Consider the following 21,175-nt stretch of genomic DNA (forward strand, 5'->3'; position numbering starts at 1 on the left):
TTTACTCATAAGGAAATGCAAATCAAAACAACCCTGAAATTCCACCTCATACCAGTCAGAATGGCTAAGATCAAGAACTCCAGTGACAGCAGATGCTGGCAAGGATGTGGAAAAAGAGGAACATTCCTCCATTGTTGGTGGGATTGCAGACTGGTACAACCATTCTGGAAATCAGTCTGGAGGTTCCTCAGAAAATTGGACATTGCACTACCTGAGAACCCAGTTATACCTCTCTTGGGCATATACCCAAAAGATGCTCCAACATACAATAAAGATACATGTTCCACTATGTTCATAGCAGCCTTATTTATAATAGCCAGAAGCTGGAAAGAACCCAGATGCCCTTCAACAGAGGAATGGATACAGAAATGCGGTACATCTACACAATGGAATACTACTCAGCTATCAAAAACAATGACTTTATGAAATTCAAGGCAAATGGATGGAACTGGAAAATATCATCCTGAGTGAGGTAACCCAATCACAGAAAAACACACATGATATGCACTCATTGATATTAGCCCAAATGCTCAAATTACCCAAGATGCACAGAACACATGAAACTCAAGAAGGATGACCAAAATGCAGATGCTTCACTCCTTCTTTAAAAGGGGAACAAGAATACCCTTAGGAGAGGATAGGAAGGCAAAGTTTACAACAGAGACTAAAGGAATGCTCATTCAAAGCCTGCCCCACATGTGGCCCATATACAGCCACCAAACTAGATAAGATGGATGAAGCAAAGAAGTGCAGGCTGACAGGAACCGGATGTAGATCTCTCCTGAGAGACACAGCCAGAATATGGCAAATACATAGGCGAATGCCAGCAGCTGGTCACTGAACTGAGAACAGGACCCCCATTGAAGAAATCAGAGAAAGGACTGAAAGAGCTGAAGGGGTTTGAGACCCCATATAAACAACAATGCCAAGCAACCAGAGCTTCCAGGGACTAAGCCACTACCCAAAGACTATACATGGACTGACCCTGGGCTCCAAATTCATATGTAGTAATGAATAGCCTAGTAGGGGCACCAGTGGAAGGGGAAGCCCTTGGTCCTGTCAAGGCTGGGCCCCCAGTGAACGGGATTGTTTGGGGGAGGGCAGTAATGGTGGGGGAGGATGGGGAAGGGAACACTCACATAGAAGGGGAGGGGCTAGGGAATGTTGGCCTGGAAACCGGGAAAGGGAATAACATTTGAAATGTAAATAAGAAATACCCAATTTAATAAAGATGGAAAAAAATTAAGAATAATGTTCAGCAAACTAGCTACTGTGTCTGAATCTAGGAAAGTTAGCATTGTTCTAATGTGCACAAGTTTGCACAGCATCCTTCTCTCTGCAGGAGTGGGCTCGGGTGGTAAAGAGTCAGCATAGCACTGAATGGTGTCAGTGGCTCTATCCATGGCCACATTAAACGAAGAAAGACAACGGAATATCTACTAACATTTTGAAATTGCTACCTATTTCTGACAGAGAAATGGGGGAGGGGCTGTTATGCCTCAGCAATTCTTTTAAAGGATTCCTAGCTGTTCTTCCTTTCTTTCTAAGCCTTGTTAACTCTATCTATTCTGTCCCATTCAGCTCTTGGAAGACAACGAAGGGCTGTGGAAAGAGCTCAGTAGGTAAAGTACCTACTGCTCAAGCATGAGGAACGGAATTCAGATCTTCTGCACCGTGGAGAAAGCCAAGCGTAGATCGCATTCCTGTAAATCGTCCTGAGGAGACCAAGGGTTCTCTGGAAGATCCCTGGAAAGGGTAAATCTCTGGAGCTCACTAACCATCTAGTCTTTCCAAATCAGTGAACTCCATGTTCAATAACCCTATAATCCTGTGGTGACCTTGCCAAGGAAGTGGCAGGGGCCCTTGCAACAACACCTCTCTCTGGGGGTTTGTACAATTAACAATCAATAATGGGGGGAGAGATATTTTCTTCAGTGCCACACGGGTAACAGCCCACGTTCCTGTAGGTAAAGTCCCACCCACACTCAAGTAAACAGCTCTAGTGAAACTCGTTTAGTTGCAGAAGGAAGAGAAAGAAAACCTAAAGGTAGAAATGGAGGTAGTGGGGAAGAAGACAACAGGAATAAAAGGAGAGTGAGAGAGTAAAGAGAATGTGACCAAAACACAGTATGTACATGTATCAAAATAGCATACTGAAAGTTATTACATACAGTTAGTAAATGCTCACAAAACCATTACTAAATAAGTAATGTGAAATACCATAAAGAAAGAGACCAATATCTACCTCTAGCTTCCGTGCACAGGCACCCATAGACACATGCATAGAAATGTACATCACTAACATTTTGGGATTTAGAGAAGGAAAGGGAAGGAAAGGAAGAGGGAAGGAAAGAGAAAAAGAGAGATGGAGGGAAGGATGGAGAGAGAGAGAGAGAGAGAGAGAGAGAGAGAGAGAGAGAGAGAATGCAAAATAGAAAAGAAGTGTGAAACTCCCCAACTGTGATGCTTTGCATATGCTTGGTCCAGGGTGTGGCACTATTAGAAGGTGTGGCCTTGTGGAAGGAAGTGTGTTACTGTGGGAGTGGGCCTGGGGATGTTCAGTTTGTTCCTGGCTTCCTTTGGGTCAAGATGTAGAACTCAGCTCCTCCTGCACCATGCCTGCTGGGTGCTGCAATGCTACCATGTTCCTGCCTTGATGATAATTAACTGAACCTCTGAACCTGTAAGACAGCCCCGAATTAAATGTTGTCCTTTATAAAACTTGCATTGGTCATGGGGTCTGTTCACAGCAATAAGACCCTAAGTAAAACACCAACATTACTTATACAAGGGAATATATCAATTTTCCTGGCAGAAAACCCCACTCTGTGGAATCACTGACATGTGGTGCTGATCAGGTCATCTATTCACTATCCTTCTGTTTATTAATCACCTATTGCCTCCTCGATAGAGGCAAATATCAAAACATTAACATTGTAAAGGGTAATATAAAAAGATGAAACAAATGTATGAGAGTATAATTAAATGGGTAAGACATTACAAAACACACTGAGTATGAAATAATCTAATCATGACTAGCTCCAAAAAAGTAAAGTTCTTTTTGAGAAGTAAATACGGAAACCATAAAAATTGCAATAGAGAGATCTCTTGAATCACCCCCTTGCAGTGTAGGCTTGGCACGTGAGTCAGATGTGGTCCAGGTCTACATACTCTGTTCTATACTACTAGATGGTTTCCTATCAAGATGCTTAAAGAAATACAGCATGGAGAGGGAGCGGTAGAGACCTTTGCCTTTCAGGCAGAAATCTCTCCCCTCATGTCCCTCATCATCAATACTTTCTATTCAAACAAGGAAGCTTTCCTTTCAGGAGTTGATCTCTAATGCTTCTGATGCCTTGGACAAGATTTGTTATAAGATCAGGAGCACACGCTGACTGGTGAACACTATCATTGCCATGAGCAGGGCTGACCTCATATATAAGTTGGGAACCATTGCTAAATCTGGCATGAAGGCATTCATGGAGGCTCTCCAGGCTGGGACAGGCATCGCCATGACTGGCAGTCTGTTGTTGAATTCCATTCAGTCTATCTAGTGGCAGAGAGAGAGTGGTTGTGAGCACAAAGCACAATAGTGGTGAGCAGTATGCCTGGGAGTCTTCTGCTGGTGCATCCTTCACGGTTCCTGCAGAGCACAGTGAGCACATGGGCTGAGGTACTAAGTGATCCTTTACCTCAAAGAAGACCAGGCAGACTACAGGAGAGGAAGGCCAAGGAAGTGGTGAAGAAACACTCAGAGTTCATAGACCATCCCATGGTCTATGAAAAAAAGGAAATCAGTGATGATGAGGCAGAGGAAGAGAAAGCCGAGAAAGAAGAAGAAGATAAGTATGATGAGAAGAAGCCTGAAGAAGATTGAAGGTGTGGGATCAGACAAGGAGGATGACAGAGGCAACAATGACATCATTCAAGAGAAATATGGTGAATTCTATAAGATCCCCATCTACAATATCATCAGTGATAGGGAAGGTCAATAAGCAGTCAATCATGTCTCTGTGGAAGGTCACTTGGAACTCAGGGAATGGTTCTTCCTTCCTTAGCAAGCTCCCTCTGGTCTTTTTTAGAACAAGAAAAAGAACATCACACTGTATGTCCATTTTGTGTTCGTCATGGACAGCTATGATGAGCTAATAGTTGAATATCTCAACTTTATATGTGCTGTGGTTCACTCCAACGACCTGCCCCTGAACATCTCCCGAGATATGCCCCGACAGAGCAAGATCCTGAAAGTCATCCACAAAAACATTGTGGAAAGGTGCCTTCAGTTCTTCTCAGAGTTGGCTGAACCGAAGAGAACTACAAGAAATTTTATGAGGCATTCTCCAAGAATTTAAAGCTTGGAATCCATGAAGACTTCACTAGCCATCAGTGCCTCTCTGAGCTCCTCCACTGTCACGGTTCTCAGTCTGGAGATGAGATGACTTCCCTGTCAGAGTATGTGTCTCACATGAAGGAGACACAGAAGTCTATCGTGGACAAACCTGCCTTTGCGGCGCATGTGGGGAAGCAGGTTCTCATGGTGGTGAATATGACTGAGTCTATTGATGAGTACTGTATACAGCAGATCAAGGAATTTGATGGAAAGAGCCTAGACTCAGAGACTAAGAAGGGCCGAGAGCTACCAAGGGATGAGGAAGAAAAGAAGAAAATGGAGGAGAGCAAGGCAAAGTTTGAGAATCTCTGCATGGCTTATGAAGATCTTGGATAGGAAGGTAGAAAAAGTGACAATCTCCACTAGGCTTATGTCTTCACCTTGCTACATTGTGAAAAGCACCATCCAACAAGGCTGGACATCCAACATTAAGTAGATCTGAAGGCTGAGGCACTATTGCCTACATGATGGTCAAAGAGCACCTAGAGATCAACCCTGACCACCCCATTGTGGAGACCCTGAAGCAGAAGGCTGAGGCAGATAAATATGGCAAAGCTGTTGTTTGACCTGGTGCTGCTGCTGCCTGAGACTGCTCTGCTCTCCTCTGGTTGCTCACTCGGGAACTTGCATGATCAAGGTAGGTCTAGGCATTGTTGAGGATGAGGTGACAGCAGGGGAGCCCAGAGCACTGTTCCTGATGAATCCCCCAACTTTAGAGTGATGACAATGCCTCTTGCATGGAAGAAGTCGATTAAAGAACCCCTGGATCTTGTCTATCCTGTCTTTGTGCCTTAAGGCAGAAAAATCCCCTCCTGCAGAATAGCAGGGTTGGGTGTTTTGTATTATGGGGTTCTTGTTTGCTTTATTTTGTTCTAAAATTAAAAGAATACAAATGAAAGAAGATGTAGTTTTATACAAACAAAAGTTATAATAGAAAGACGCTTATCTCCTGCTGGAATACCTGGTCTTATAAAAACATTGCTATGTTCTCATATTCCATAACTCAAGTGAAAAACAGGAGGCAGAAAGGAGGTGAGAAAAAAAGCAGCTGTCTCGCTCCCCCTGACAATGGGCAAAGAAACACTTTGTTGGTGGTGGTGTCCTTATATCAGTCAGGGGCAGAGCAGACGGCAGTCCTTTCTTCTTCTTCTTTTTTTTTTTTTTAATTCTTTTTTTCGGAGCTGGGGACCGAACCCAGGGCCTTGCGCTTGCTAGGCAAGTGCTCTACCACTGAGCTAAATCCCCAACCCCCCTTTCTTCATCCTAGCTTGATGACTGACTTGGTGGCCAAAGCTCTTTTATGCCTAGGACTCATAAAAATCAAATCAAATCGAGGCACAGGAGGAGGAAGATAAACAGAGACCTGGTGCTGGTGGGAAAAGGCACCCACAAACCTGCCCTCCACCTCACAGAACATGCCAGGCTGTGGGCACAGTATAGATGGAGGATGATGTCACCCAGGGGTCTGCCAGCCACGTGGCCAGCCTGCAGCAGAAGCAAGCCCGATGTGCAAAAATGTGGTGGACAAATGGGAGAGAAAGAGAAGTGAAGCAGCTTGAGCATTATGAAGAGAGATGGAACTGGAGACTCAAGGGGAGAGAGGAGTAAGCAGCTGTGAGTGACCAGCCCTGCCACCTGGGACCACTGTGAGGTTCCAGTCCAAGCGGCTGCTGAGGGCCATGTCTGGGATTGTGGCTATACAGCAGTGGTTGTCAGTGTTGATGTCTGTGCCACCCTTTACTACCAGAGGCTCTGCAGAACTGTACCCGCCTTTCACTAGCTGTGGTGTTCTGGAGAGCTGACCACCTCTCACCATCTGTAGTACTGAGTCCCTGCACCTCACAAAAGCAGCCCAGTGGAGCTGGCCCTGGTGGCATGGTGTGGGGGAGCTGGCCCTGAGGGCATGAGAGTAGGAAAGCTGACTCCAGCAGTCCAAAAAGCTGCCCAGAGTCTCAAAAAAGCAGCACCTTACCAGGACAGCCTAGCAGAGCTGACCCTTGTGGAGGGGTTGTAGGTGAGCTGGCCCCAATGATACGAGCAAGAGAGAGCTGACCCTGCTACTCCTCTGCCAAGAAATGGCCTGGGGATGGAGGGTGCCCTCCACCCACAATGCCAATGGAGGCAGTCAGAAGAACTAACCCGGGGGATCATGAGGGTGAGTGAGTTGGCCCTGCCCATTTACTGGCTACAGCACTTGGAAGATCGGACCCTATACTACACCTGGGCAACACGGTGTAGCTGGCCCTGATAGCATGAGTGAGCCAACCCCAGGGTGTGAGAGTAGAAGAACTGGCCCAGTCCCTCACAGGATAAAGCACTTGTGAGAGTGGGCCTCACTTTGATTGGGCAGCAGAGTGGAGCTGGTTCTGGAAGCATGGGTGTGGGTGAGTTGGGCCTGAAGGCATGAGAGTAAGAGAACTCCCTGCCTCCCTGTTGATGGTGGCATTGGGTTGTCTACCAAGAACAGTGCTGGAGAGCTCACCCTGGTGGTGCAGATGAGGGATGAGAGCAGCTCAGATACCACCCAGGCCAGACCCAGGGCTCTGACTTAGCCCACCACAAAATCTGTATCATCTGTGAACAGTTGGGACATGTGAAAGGGCCAGTCTTGTTCCAAATCTGAAGGATTTCCATGACACAGAGCACAGCAGGGTAACCGGAAGGAATTCCAGTGAGGACCTAATATTGATGGTGTCACAGAAACCAGAGATCTCAAACCAGACCAATGACTCATTGCAATGGACATTTGCAAGTGAAGATGTATGGACAGAGGGATATACATGGGACACACTGTGACATATTACAGCTTCCATGATGAGATGATTTTCTGTGCTTTGTTGGTGTGTGTGTGTGTGTGTGTGTGTGTGTGTGTGTGTGTGTGTGTGTGTTCGTGTTCATTTGGCAGAGGAAGGTTGTAAGAGCAAAGAGTGGATGTGAGGGGATGAGGAAATGAATGGAGCTAGGATGCATAATGTGAAACTCACAAGGAATCAGTCAAAAGCTTTTTTAAAAACCAGCTGGTTTAATGTGGAACAATAGGAATGGATTTCCTGAAAGGTTGAACGTTAGTTAAGTTTGCACAGGACATTCTAGAGTGAAGACTGGAAGAACAATACTGTGTGCTGGGCACAGAGCAGATAGATACTCGGTGGTGTTCCAGAGACAGCTATGAAGAAGACAATGGATGGAACCAAGCAGGAAACAATTCATGAAGAAAAGGGAGCTGTGGAATGCGACACTGCAAAACTAAGTTCTTAAACACCAACTCCAAAAGCATTGAACTAGAAATTCCAATTATTAAAAAACAAAAGCTTCAGATATCATCTAAGATAATTTCCAATTCAAGACAACAAAACACTCATGTGTTTTACGCTAAGCCCTAGAACCTTAGCCAGGAATTTTCCCACAGGAGAATGAAATTTTCCCTTTTCCCACTAAGAGTAATGATTCAAGGTATCCTGCTTGTAAAGACATCACTGTTCCATTATTGACTCTGGAGATGTTTAAAGAAGTTAAGATGTCAACCCTCATGCCAGTAAGTGCATGCTGACAGGAGCCTGATATAGTTGTCTCCTGAGAGGCTCTGCCAGAGCATGACAAATACAGAGGCAGATGCTCACAGCCAACCACTGAACTGAGAATGGGGTCCCCAATGAAGGAGTTAGAGAAAGGATTAAATGAGCTGAAGGGGTTTGCAACTCCATAAGAAGAACAACATCAACCAACCAGATGCTCCAGAGCTCCCGGTGACTAAACCACTATCCCAAGAGTACACAGAGAGAGACTGGTGGCTCCAGCCACATATGTAGCAGAGGATGGCATCAATGGGAGGAGAAGGCCCTTGGTCCTGTCAAGACTCGACGCCCCAGTGTAGGGAATATCAAGGCAGGGAGGTGGGAAGGAGTTGGGGGAGCATCCTCATAGAAGCAGGAGAGAGAGCTGGTTTCTGGAGGGGAAACCAGGAAAGGGGATAACATTTGAAATGTAAATTTTAAAAATCCAATAAAAAAATAAATTATTTAAAAAAAAAGATGTCATTCTTCCTCCATGTCAGGTTGTAAGGGCCCAGGATAGATTGGTGTTTATGTCACTGATATACAAAAAGATAGCACACATCAATTCCAAGGTCACCATCACCTTAATCCAACAGACCCCTAAAAATGGAGTTGGTTCAAACAGGCCCTTTTACTTCGGTGAGAAAAAATGTCTACATGACTCTCTCCAGGTTGCTGTCAGTAAGACCGGAACTGATGTCAAGGTTTGACATTCATATCAAATCCAACTTGCTAGGTGGTCCTGTGTAAGCATGAGGAGCTTGAGAGGTGACTCAGACACGCTCTTTTCTCAAAGGAGATCCTTTCAAATGAGTTTACTCTCTTACTACCTTTCAGTTTGTAATGTGTGGGGTATTGCCACTTCCTAAAATGCCTTTGAGGCATCCTTTCTGTTGTTTCGATGCAAAGTAATTTTGGGCTATCTCCTCTTTTTCCTCCTCCTCTTCCTCTTCTTCTTCAACTCTTCTTCCTTTTCTGCTCACCACGTGAGCAGATTTTAGCCAAAATGTAAATGGTTGTGGCACTGGTGGATTGTGTCATTTCCCTGGGAAAAACTTGTTCATAACTGAACCATGTCAGTGTTTAGCATGCTTCCTAAATTAAAAAAAAAAGCAAAGAAAGCTTCCAAGGTAATTATAAGGATAGGGTTTTTATTGTTGTTGTTCATTGTCTGCTCATAAGAAGTCCACGTAGCAGGACACAGGGAAGTTCATGTTCTTTGCAGAGAGTCCTAAGATTCCAACAAAACAAATCACTCCCTGGATTGTTGTATAATATTAACTATTGGGAGCAGGGTTCAGATAGGCACTGTATTGTCAATCGAGAGAATTCCATACTGTGAAGGACTTCCCTACTGGTGTCAGGCTGTTTAGCAGAATCGTGATCTCTAGTTACTAAAGGCCAGTACCACCTTGCCTTCCCAGTTATGCAACCAAAACCATCACCAGACACTGCAGAACAACACACACACACACCACCTTCCCTGGAGTGAAATTTTTCTCTACTTGAAAACCAGATATTAAAAAACAACTTAGATCCTAAACTACTCTGGGCTCTGCATTCCAAGCATATTTTGAAAGTGACGGTCCCTGTCCTGGCTTCTGTCCACGTGAAATCCGCTGTTTGTTACGATCTCTTCAGAGGAGAGTGTGAATGCCCCGTTTCTTGACAAATGACTTTAATTATTAGATTGTACCACAATGTGTATCAAAGTACAAGGGCAAAGCCTTGGCGCTGCTGTCAAGACAACCGATGCCTCTCCAAGCAAAGGAAAAATCAAAGACTTGTAGGATGCCAGTTGAGTAGAGTCTGAAGCCAAAGGAGAGTGCGGTGGCCACGGCTGAGCACCTGGTACTTTGTGGACGAGCTGAATACTCAAGAAAATTGAGACTTCAAATGAGCTTCCACCTAACAAGCGGCAATTTTGTTTCATTGGGGGGAGAGGAGAGGACAAGTTGGAGAAGAAACCAGGGGAGAATTCAACTGACAGTCCATTTTGCTAATTCACTGAGGAGTTCAAGACAGTCTTCAGAATGCCGCAAGACAAAAGTGTCATTATCTGTAATTACTGCTTACCAGTAGCATGGACTGATAACAAGCTTCCTCACCAATCTTACCCCGCCATTATGAGAAGAGGCGATTAAACTAATTAACAAATCAACTTTTCTGTGGAACGTTGGACTCAATAGCAGAAAATAATGAAGAAGAAAAAAAAACGGCCAGCTTATTTGGAGAGATGAGATGAAATAGAAAGCAGAAGCGAGCAGCGCTATGGACAGAGAGCTAAAATAACCAGCAAGCGTATACATTTTAGCAAAAGAATCAAATGAGCATCGGGAATTATGAGGCCATATGATCAAAGCTGTACTTAAATAGAACGTGTTTTCCCACATCGATTGTGCACACTCCTGCCCGTGGAGAAAAACAAAATATAAAGAAATACCTCACTTTCAGAGACGTTACACTGTCAACAACTCCAAACATCTTGCAAACTAACAAACAACCACAAAAATCATACTTTTTGCAATAAAGTCATTTTCTAAGAAGAGGGGAACACGCTCCCCTCAATGCCCCCAGTCTCCAGTGGGGAATGCTCAGATAGCCCCCAGCAATCACCACACCATCCAGAGCTCTCCTTACTCTGAGGCCTTTCACAGAGGTGTTCTATAAGTGTGTTTCATGGTTTTATGTCAATTATATACAATCTAAAGTCGTCTGAAAGGAGCAAACCTCAGTTAAGAAAATGCTCCCACGAGATCTGGCTGTGTAAGCCTGCAGGGTATTTTCTTATTAGTGATTGAGGAGCAGGGACAGCTCACTGTGGGGTGGCATCATCCTTGGGCTGGTGGTCCTGAAGGGAGAAAACATTTGAAATGTAAATAAATAAAATAACTAGTAAAAGTTACTGCACCTTTATTGTTAGATAGTAAAGAAAGTTTCCATATTTCTTATGTCATTATCATTATTATTATTATCATTATTGTTATTATTATTATTTCCAAGCTTTCTATTTGTTTCTACTGATCTAGTATGTTTGTTTCTGTTCTGATTTGAATATAAAATAACCTGAACAGATCATTTATTAGTGGGTTTTGTTCCCAGCTCTTGGCACTGTTGATATGCAATTGAAATATGAAGTACTAGCCTCATCGATAGGTCGAGCAGTTCATGGTTGAGTGGACTGTCTAGGCTGTCATAATGAAAGAAAATTTTCTCGATCATACTGTGTCCAATAATGTCCTGACTTATTTTGTAATTGTGCCATGGAATGAAACCTCTGAAACTGTGAGCCAAAACACATTTCTCTTTCCTTTAGTAATTCATTCCCTCAATTTTTCACAGTAGTAGAAAATTGAGGTATAGTCTACCCAATCAATATTGTCATGTGTTATGACCATATATTAAGTTCTTAAAATCATGTGATTTGCTCTCAATTTTTTTTTCAAAATTATAACTAACCTACTGTCCTTGTATTTCTGAAAACTCTGGGAATCAGTTTGTTACATATGTACACTTCTTTCTTGGATTTTTATGGAATTCATGTTAAACTTGTGCCTTGATTTGAAGTGAAAAAAAAAAAAAAAAAAGAAAGAAAGAAACCCTATCTAGGACAAGAAACACCTATGATTGTTCTGGCCAGTACAGTCGCCATAGCCATGTACATGGTTACCAACCACTTGAAACATCGCCAGTGAGATGTGGAACCGCATTTTTAATTTAATTTCAGTATACTTTAACTTTAAAACTATACTCATTTCAATCACTGGAAAACTTAAATATGTTAGGAACATCCACTATTCATTCAGCTATAAATTTTATAAAATCCAAATGGGGGGAATCTTTAAAAAGAAAAAGAAAAAAGCCCTTAGTGTTCAAATTTTAATTAAATGAAATATCTAAATATCTGCTAATTAAAGTAAAAAATATACCAGATCTCAGGGATTGGGGATTTAGCTCAGAGGTAGAGCGCTTTCCTAGCAAGGGCAAGGCCCTGGGTTCGGTCTTCAGCTCTGAAAAAAGAAATACCAGATCTCAAAGGCTTGGTATGAAACAATGTAAAATATATCATTAATGTATATTCATATGTTTAATATGTCTTATCATTTTGAATTAAATGTAATGCATTATTAAATATAAATACCTTTTTCTTTTTTTAACCTACATTCCAAATGTTGGCCCCCTTCCTCAAAAAGTCCTTCATGCCATTCCCCACCCCTTTGCCTCTCAGAGGGTACTCCCCACCCCACCCCCTACTCGCAACCCCAAATCCCCAACCTACCACTCACCCACCACCCACCTTACCCACCCCAACATTCCCCTTCCCTGGAGCATCAAGTCTCTACAAAATTATGCACATCTTCCCCACTGAGGCCAGACAAGTCAATCCTCTACTACATATGTGCAGGGAAGCTCAGACCAGCCCGTGTACACTCTTTGGTTGGTAGTTTAGTCCCTGGGAGCTCCCAGGAGTCTGAGTTGATTGAGACTGTTGTTTTTCCTATGGTATTGCAACCCCCTTCAGCGCCTTCATTCCTTCCCCTAACTCTTCCATAGGGGTCCCTGACCTCAGTCCAATGGTTAGCTATAAGTATCTGCATCTGTCACAGTCAGCCACTTGTAGGTCCTCTCAGAGGACAGCCATGTAAGGCTCCTGTCTGCAAGCATAACATGGTATCAGTAAGTGTCAGGGTTTGGTCCCTAGCATAGAACGGATCCCAAGTTGGACTGGTACCATGATGTCCTCATTTTTACTAACTGAATAGTGTGAATGTGTGTAAATGAACTACATCTTGTGTATCCATTCTTCAGGTGACAAAAAGATCCTGGACAGTGGTGGTGCACAACTTTGATCCCAGCACAAAGGTAGTTGGATATCTGAGTTTGAGGCCAGCCTAGTCTACAGAATGAGTTCCAAGACTGCCAGGGTTACACAAAGAAACCCTGTCTTGGAAAAAAAGAAATGACAAGAAGAAACTGGTAACAATCAGAAATGACAGCAATAAGGAAAAAGAAAGAAAAGCAACAAAAGACAATCATCCATGAGTACATATAAACCATGGATACTTATTCCTGTTTCAGAGGTACCTAAGTATCTGTTGTTATGTACTTTAACTCCTTAAGTATGTGTTTATCATGTACCACAAGCTTAAAATAGATGTACATTCTGAGATGGATAAATTGATCTAATTATAATATGCATCACCTCGTGTACTTATCAATTTTTGTGATGGAGATAGTAGATTTCAAATCTACTCTCTGTTTTGGTTATTTTCATAAGTATGACGCATTCTTTTTCTTTCTCATCTCACATTTATTTGTAAAAACAGCATAGGACTCTGGTTATCTGCAAATAGTGTGTAGGTAGGTGTGTCACAGCAGTCCGTCTGTCTTCACATTGGCAGGAACCTTTTCTATGGGGACCTCACAGGGGCATGGGTTCCCTTGGGAGCCTGAGCTGGAACTGAAACCTGTGCCTTGGTTTGAACCTTGGGCTTTGGTTGGCAGAGCCTACGACCCTTGGCTGTGTAGCTTCGAATCCTCTTCTCAAGCTTGGGGTAAGCAATGAAAATCAGATGGCTGAGTTTAGAGCTGGGGCCCCTTGGCATCTTGGGCTTACTGGCCTGAGGCTTCACAAGGGCCTTCCTTGATGGTCTCTGCTCGTGCACTCACTGCCTTGGCATTGTTGGCCTGCATCTTCTTCGGCCCTTTCTTGTTCTGCTTTTTGGCAAAGCGCATGATCCTCAGGAACTTGGGGTCATTCCCCTTAAGAGATTCATATCTTTGTGACTGCAGTTTCTTGATGCCATTTCTGTGCCATTTGCAGGACTGGTTGGGTGTGGTGTGGATCTTGGACTTGGCCATGTCTGCACAGTAACCCGCAGCTCCCACAGCCATTATGACACATTCTTATTAACAATAATAACTTTCATGGTTTGAATCTGAAGTGTCCCCTCCAGACTCATGTGTTGAAAGCTTGCTTCCTAGCTAGAGGCGTCATTTTGGAGATGACAGAAACTTTAGGAGATGGAGGGAACTTTAGGAGATGGACTTGTAGTTGGAGGAAAAACAACTGGAGAGGGGTATGTTTGAAAATGACTACCTCTTCCCCACTTTTTTCTCCTTTCTCTGCTTCCCCTCTGCATAAGAATAGCCTCTGTGGCATGCCCCTGCCTCTGTGAGCCCTTTGCTCAGAATCAGAGCCAATGGCTATAAAATGACAGCTCTGAAATTATGAGCCAAAATATTTCTTCCTCTCTGGAAGTTGTCTCTAGAAGATATTGTTTCAATGTTGAAAAAACTAATAGAAATTTGTTACTGTCAGTATGACCAGTGTCCTGATTAAACCTTATCGTTGGTCATTAAGTTTTTGGAACAGATTTGTAGAGGGAATTGGGTGTTGGATTGAGATACAGGGTAGCAAAAGCCTAAAATGCTCTGAGCAGAGTTTAATGGGCAATCCGAGTGGGAGCATAGCAGACCAGAATGCCAATAAGAAGGCTGGCAGCAAAGACTGTAACCATGAGGTTTCAAGTGGAAACAAGGACTCCAGTGCAATTGGATTGGAGGATATCCCTCTTACATTCTACCAAAGAACTTCTCTACTTTTACTTATGTCCTAAGACTTGGCACTGAGGCTGAGTGAAAGGTGATTGTCTAACTCATCTGGCAGACCCAAGTTCAATACAGTTCAGTATTCAGAATATGACAAGATTATCACTACCTGCTTTTAACCAGGTGTATTTGTTGTCAACTTGGCACAACCTAAAATCAACCCCTATTGCTATAAAAGGAGATTGAGACTTGGAACAAAAAAGTAAAGCAGAAAATCTTGCAGTTTGATCAGGAAATTTAATGTGAACTTGAGATTAAGGAATCATGATGTTTGAAGAGATTAGTGCCATTCAAAAGAAGCGGGGGCGGGGGGGGGGGGAACCTGGTAGTGGTGGAGTACGCCTTTAATCCCAGCACTCAAGAGGCGTAGGCAGGCAAATCTCTGTGAGTTCAACAACAGCTTGATCTACAGAGTGAGTTCCAGGACAGCCAGAGCTACACAGAGAAACCCTGTCTTAGAAAGGAGGAGGAGGAAGAGGAGGAGGAAGAGGAGGAAGAGGAGGAAGAGGAGGAAGAGGAGGAGGAGGAGGAAGAGGAGGAGGAGGAGGAAAAGGAGAAGAAGAAAAAGGAGAAGAAGAAGAAGAAGAAGAAGAAGAAGAAGAAGAAGAAGAAGAAGAAGAAGAAGAAGAAGAAGAAGAAGAAGAAGAAGAAGAGGAAGAGGAAGAGGAAGAGGAGGAGGAGGAGGAAGAGGAGAAGAAGAAGAAGAAGAAGAAGAAGAAGAAGAAGAAGAAGAAGAAGAAGAAGAAGAAGAAGAAGAAGAAGAAGAAGAAGAAGAAAAGGAGAAGGAAGATGAGGAAAAGGAAGAAGAGGGAGTTGAAAAAGAAGAGGAAGAGGAGGAGGAAAAAGAGGAGATAGCCCAAAATTACTTTGCATCGAAACAACAGAAAGGATGCCTCAAAGGCATTTTAGGAAGTGGCAATACCCCACACATTACAAACTGAAAGGTAGTAAGAGAGTAAACTCATTTGAAAGGATCTCCTTTGAGAAAAGAGCGTGTCTGAGTCACCTCTCAAGCTCCTCATGCTTACACAGGACCACCTAGCAAGTTGCTTCGCCAAGACTCATTTTACCGTGTTCAGCAACCCACATGCATTATCTAAGAGTTCCAAACACCACTCAGATTTGCATTAGTCTTTAGCACTGTTCACGGGATGCTAGCTTTATAGGTAACCAGAATTCAATAATTAAGAAGTAATGGAGACTTCGCCCAGATTCTAAAGAGAGTCTATGAGACCAGGGAATATGTGACAAGATCAGAGACCCTACAGGCAGTCTCTAAAGGTACAGTGGGTAAAGGTGTGACAGTGAAGTCCGTATGGTAACATAGAGACCCTAGAGTATTAGAAAAAATGAAATGTTCACTGAGAACACAAATATGATGATTATAGCTAGCCCAGAGATGCCAGGCATGGAGGGACAAGACATAGTGTTGGATCTATGGGGTACCAGCCCTTCTCTGGGAGAAGCCCTTCTTCCTATTCTCCTATTGCTCCATTTTAGAGGGGGGCTATTCATTCTGTGAAATTGTTTCTTACAATAATATAAATTTCTTCTGATTTTTCAGGAGATTACATCTAAAAGGTTAGTTTGATGTAAAAAGAAACTTTAAACTTGGGCTTCTGGATATTACTGAAACCACTAAATTTTGGGGCTGAAGAAATAGTTGCTGGTGCAGAGGGCCTGAATTCAATTCCCAGCACTCGCATGGTGAGTCACAGGCATCCTAACTTCAGCTTCAGAGGATTCCCTGCCCTCTTCTGACCCTGGTGGGCATGCATGAAGTACACATACAGATATATAAAATAAAAATAAGATAAATCTGCACACTGTGCAGGCAACCCCTTGAATGTATTGCCTCTATCTAACTCAAAATTTATAATCCTTGACTAATACCTTCCCATTCTCCCTACTTCTACCATCCCCACCTTCTGGTAACCATCACTCTAACTCTGCTTTCCAGAAATCAAGTTTTTTATTCTAGAAATAAAGGAGAGAATTCAATCTTTGCCTGTTTTTTTTTTTTTTTTTCATTTAATATAATATCTCCCAGGGGCTGGAAGTTCAGTGGTTAGTGCTTGCCGTACACGCATGAAGATCTGAGATCAAATCCCCAGGACTCACAGTTTTAAAAGCCAGGAATGGTAGCAGACACCGGTAATCCTAACAGTGGGAGGAAGACCACAAACACTTCAGGCCAGCCACGACCCCTGTTTCAGACCAAAAAATAAGATGAAACTGTGCTTGTGTGTGTGTGTGTGTGTGTGTTTGTGTGTGCTTGTGTGTGTGTGTGTGTGTGTGTGTGTGTGTGTGTGTGTGTGTGTGTGTGTGGTGTTGGTACATGCTTTTAATCCCAGCACTAAGAAGACAGAGATGGGTAGATTTCTTTGAATTTGGGGCCATCTGCTCCACACAGTGAGTTCCAGACCAACCAGAAACACATAGTAAGACCCTGACTCAAAATAAATAAACTAATAAATAAACAAATACACAAGTAAATAAAATAAGATAAATAAAACCAGAAGAAGACACTCAGTGTCAGCATCCTCTTGGCTACAGAGAGACAGAGAAAAAGTTAATGAAAGTAATAATATCTTCCAGGTTTGTCCAAGTTAGTGCATATTACAAAAGTTCATTTCAAGACTAACTAGTATTCTATTGTAAACTTATACTGCATTTTCTTTATTCACTAATGTGTCAATGCATATTTAGGTTGACATCATGGTTATTCTGAATAATACAGTAATAAGGATAGACTACAGATGTCTATTCAACATATTGATGATAGAGTAAACAATAGCTCTGCTTTTAACTTTTTAAGGTATTTCCACTTTACAGAATGTCTGGACTGAATTACATTCCTATCTTCAGTGTGACACAGCCCTGTTTCTGCCATTATTTGGCCAACACTTGCTGTCATTCATCTTTTTCTAACAAATGTGAGGTCACATCTCACTATGATTTTAGTATGGATTTTTTTCTAGCGACTAGTAAGTTTTATATTTGTTCCCTAGTTGGCCATTCGTCCTCTTCGATAAATATATACATAAGTACATACATACATGCACACAAACATACATGCATACATTCTCTCTCTGTGTGTGTGTGTGTGTGTGTGTGTGTGTATGTGTACATGTATACATATATTACAATTCAATCCAATGAAGGCATGCTGGTATATCTAGTCAGTTTTTTAACATTAAATAATAAGTTCAGAGAATCTAATTATTTTTCCATATGCCACAATTCAATTAATTTCTATAATGACTTTATAAAATAGAAATCATCTCTAGCTTTCCTATTTCAAGATTAAGGAAACTGAGACAGTTAAGTAGTCAATCAAGGTTACACACATTTACTCTAAAAACCTAAGAACCCTATCAAAATTCTTTTCTAGTATCTGCATATGGGTGTAGTGAAATACTTGCTTCTTTCCTTCAATTCGAATGCTCTCCTATTCTCTATACCTGTAATACAGAGTTATTTAACCACATCAGTCCTAGAAATAAAGGTTCTACCAACACAAACAAGCTTCCCTTGTATTCCAAGACTTCAGTAAATAAAATGGAGAGTCCACATTGAAACTAGTGTGTGTGTGTGTGAGTGTGTGTGTGTGTGTGTGTGTGTGTGTGTATACCTCATCTCGGTTCCTGGATGAGACCTGCTACAATTTCTAAAACTCTTTATGGTTCTTCCACTGGTATATAATGTTCTCTTAGGAAGATGACATGAACACAAGGTCATAAATGTGCATCATTAAGTAGCAAAAAAAGAAAACACTGTTCTATTTTAGAAAGGCAGGCATCTCATTTCTGTAGCTTCATTCAGTGTAGAAAAGTTTCACCAATAGAAGACAAGAATGATTAAGGTGTGACGGAGGGCCTGAGATAGCAAAAGGTTGGGAACCAAAAATGGGAAGATTAAAGAGTCAACAGTTAAGTAAATGGTCTGGAAAGAATTGAGGAGTTGGACAGAAAAAGTTGCTACAGGGAGAGCAAGGGACAAGAAATTGAACGGCTTTGATGGAAAATGGGTTTAAAGTGGGATCTCAACCGGCAGTGGAGAAAATGGGATACTTTAAGGTGTAAGCGATAAGTAACATAATTGAACAACAGTATCTGAGGTGCTTTGTGTTGAGCTGTTTTTATTTTTTAATGAAAAGATTAACAATAGATGGAAAAAACTTTGACTTATAAAACGCCAACTTGAGGCGGGGGCAACAATGTCACTCAACATGGATAAGCAGATGTGGGTGCAACAGAGATGATCTCAGACGTTGTCAGCATCCGCCACACTGCCCAAATCCCAAGCGCAAATCTCCCTCATCCCCAGGACCCCAGTAACACACACACACACACACACACACACACACACACACACACACACACACACACACACACGATCAACAGACAGATTGGCAGTCAAGGATTAACATCAGGAGAGGACTCTTGGCACTCTGCATGACATTACAGTAGAAGGAGCGATGACCTAAGCTTGATTGAAGAGTGTTGGTTGAAAAGTCAGGCGGTGCTCAAGACAGTTTCAATTAATTACGCCACTGTTTCACTCTTTGATCTTTTTATTAAACAAAACAAATTAGGGAAGCTGGAGGGATGGCTCATCAGTTTAGAGCACTTGCTGTTCTTACAGAGGTTTGATTCCCAGCACCCACATGGTGGTTCACACCCATCCAAAACTCCAGTTCAGGGCAATTGAGTGCCCTTTCTGACTTACCTGGACACTAAGCATGCACGTGTTGCATACACATACATACAACAAAATATTCATTCATACATATAAAATAAACCCTTTAATCTAAAAATAAATTTTAGCTAGTACAATCAGAGTCCAGGCACTATACTTTTAAGACATGGAAAGCCAAGCACTGGAGTTATGATTCATCAGTTTCAGAAAAGAAAAACTGAGTCACCTCTTACTCGGACATCATCCATGTCCAACTTAGTTGCTAACATGAGAGTGCAGGGTGGCTATGAAAAAGCTTAGGACTGAAGGATAACCAGCATCCTGTAGATGAGAAGACTGGGCTTTTTCTGTGAGTATCTGAGGAAACAACAACCTGTGTGCACTGACTTTTCTTCTGGTAGCTTCAGGATAACTTCTCCAGGATGGAGCTTTATCAGGGGGAATCAAAGAATCAAACATTTCATAGGTCTCGGTGAGGCTCCAAGTGCAGGCCAGCCTTCCTACAGGCTCTCCCATACCTGCAGGCTCTCCCATACCTGCAGGCTATCCCATGCCCTGTAATTTCTGCGTTTTCTCAAATGGAAGAAGATGATGAAAAGAACCCCGATGATAGGTCTTGAGTGGATGCTCTGACTGATGGTGGCCAGGCTGATCTCAAGAGGATTTACCCAGCAGGATCTGTTTTGCAGGGTGCCTAGCCTGAAATTTAGTTTAGGGATTTTTAACCAGGTCACTGGGGAAGAAATTGACCCCCAGTCCATGCTGCTACCAGACCACTTGGTAGCAAAGGCTACACTCAGGAAGAATTACTTTACAGAAATTTTAATTAAAACTAAACCTTTAACTTAAGTTTGCTTATCTTGAAATGATATCTTTCTTGGGTTTTGTTATTATTCTCATGAAACAATTTATGTATATCCATGGTTAAATCAGTTGGAAAACAATGTATATCTTTAACATCAATATTTATCAAATCTGTTGCATTTAAATCTTAATAACAAGTTATTAAAGAGTAATGAAGACTATAATTCTGAGTAACTCTAACAAAAATAATCCACACACAATTTATATTTTACTGCTTATAAATGTTCTAACTCCTTTTCGTCTTTGTTTCTCGTAGATAAGATTTTTGGACCTTCAAGAAGAATGTACTTTTTTTTGCATTCTTTTCAACATCTTTTCTGGTTTAGAACTTGTCTCAAGAGAAAACCTTGAAAGAAAATGAAAACTTCTTTCTTAAAGCCCACAGTGGTTTATTAATATTTTAAAGCTTTTCAGTGCAGTTGCATTCACAAATTGGATTTGCACTGTTTGATATAAAACAATTGTTTTATTCCCACTTCAAGTGTGCCACTGTTTTCAAGCTTGTTAATTAAATGTTTTATTTTTTAAAATACTGTACAAGTTTCTCAAAACTTCATCTGCACCTGCTCCGTTAATGAAAGGATGTCCTTGGAACAACTCCAGTTTATTAAGTGGAAAGCCATTTATTTCTCGTAAGAATTCAGTCTTTTACCTGTAGGCCTTAAAATGAGTTTGTGAGCATTGTATGCCCTCACCTTTTATCTGCTGTCAATTAACATGAGCGTTTTTTTAGTATGCAGAGAGAGAAAAAAACACGCCGCTTGGAATGTCACTTCCATTGCCTGATGCTCTGACACGTGTGATAAGCTGACTTCTCTGCAAAGCTATTTGGTGCTTCTCTCTGTAAGCCTGGCCCTTGTGGTCCTACACTGGCATCCTCTGCCCCCGAGACTATGAAGAGAGATGATGAGATGCAGGATTAGGGTCGAGGGGCCAAACTGCTCAGCTTCTCAGAATTTCCATCATAGAACCAAATTCACAAACAACTTTCTAGGGTCACTGGGCATCTTATAGGACCTTGATCATTCTTGACAGAGCTTTCCAAAGGTTAAGA

General features: G+C 42.2%; 1 long non-coding RNA gene and 1 pseudogene across 2 annotated transcripts in view; both read left to right on the top strand.

Annotated features, from left to right (window-relative positions):
- Positions 1-20,653, top strand: part of LOC148005700 (uncharacterized) — a 48,822-nt gene extending 28,169 nt beyond the window's left edge. The window contains exons 1-3 of one of the 2 annotated variants that reach the window (XR_015620710.1): positions 12,754-13,025; positions 16,121-16,263; positions 20,378-20,653. This is a non-coding gene — a long non-coding RNA (uncharacterized LOC148005700). Of the gene's footprint in view, positions 1-1,581; positions 1,756-12,753; positions 13,026-16,120; positions 16,264-20,377 lie in introns of those variants that run through there. The other variant, XR_015620709.1, reaches the window with a different exon arrangement.
- On the top strand, positions 5,448-5,583 carry LOC120103292 (small nucleolar RNA SNORA48; annotated as a pseudogene).
- Positions 20,654-21,175: the final 522 nt, after the last annotated feature.

Source organism: Rattus norvegicus, chromosome 5, assembly GCF_021556685.1.
Source record: "Rattus norvegicus strain SHRSP/BbbUtx chromosome 5, alternate assembly SHRSP_T2T, whole genome shotgun sequence".
NCBI classification, from domain to species: domain Eukaryota; kingdom Metazoa; phylum Chordata; class Mammalia; order Rodentia; family Muridae; genus Rattus; species Rattus norvegicus.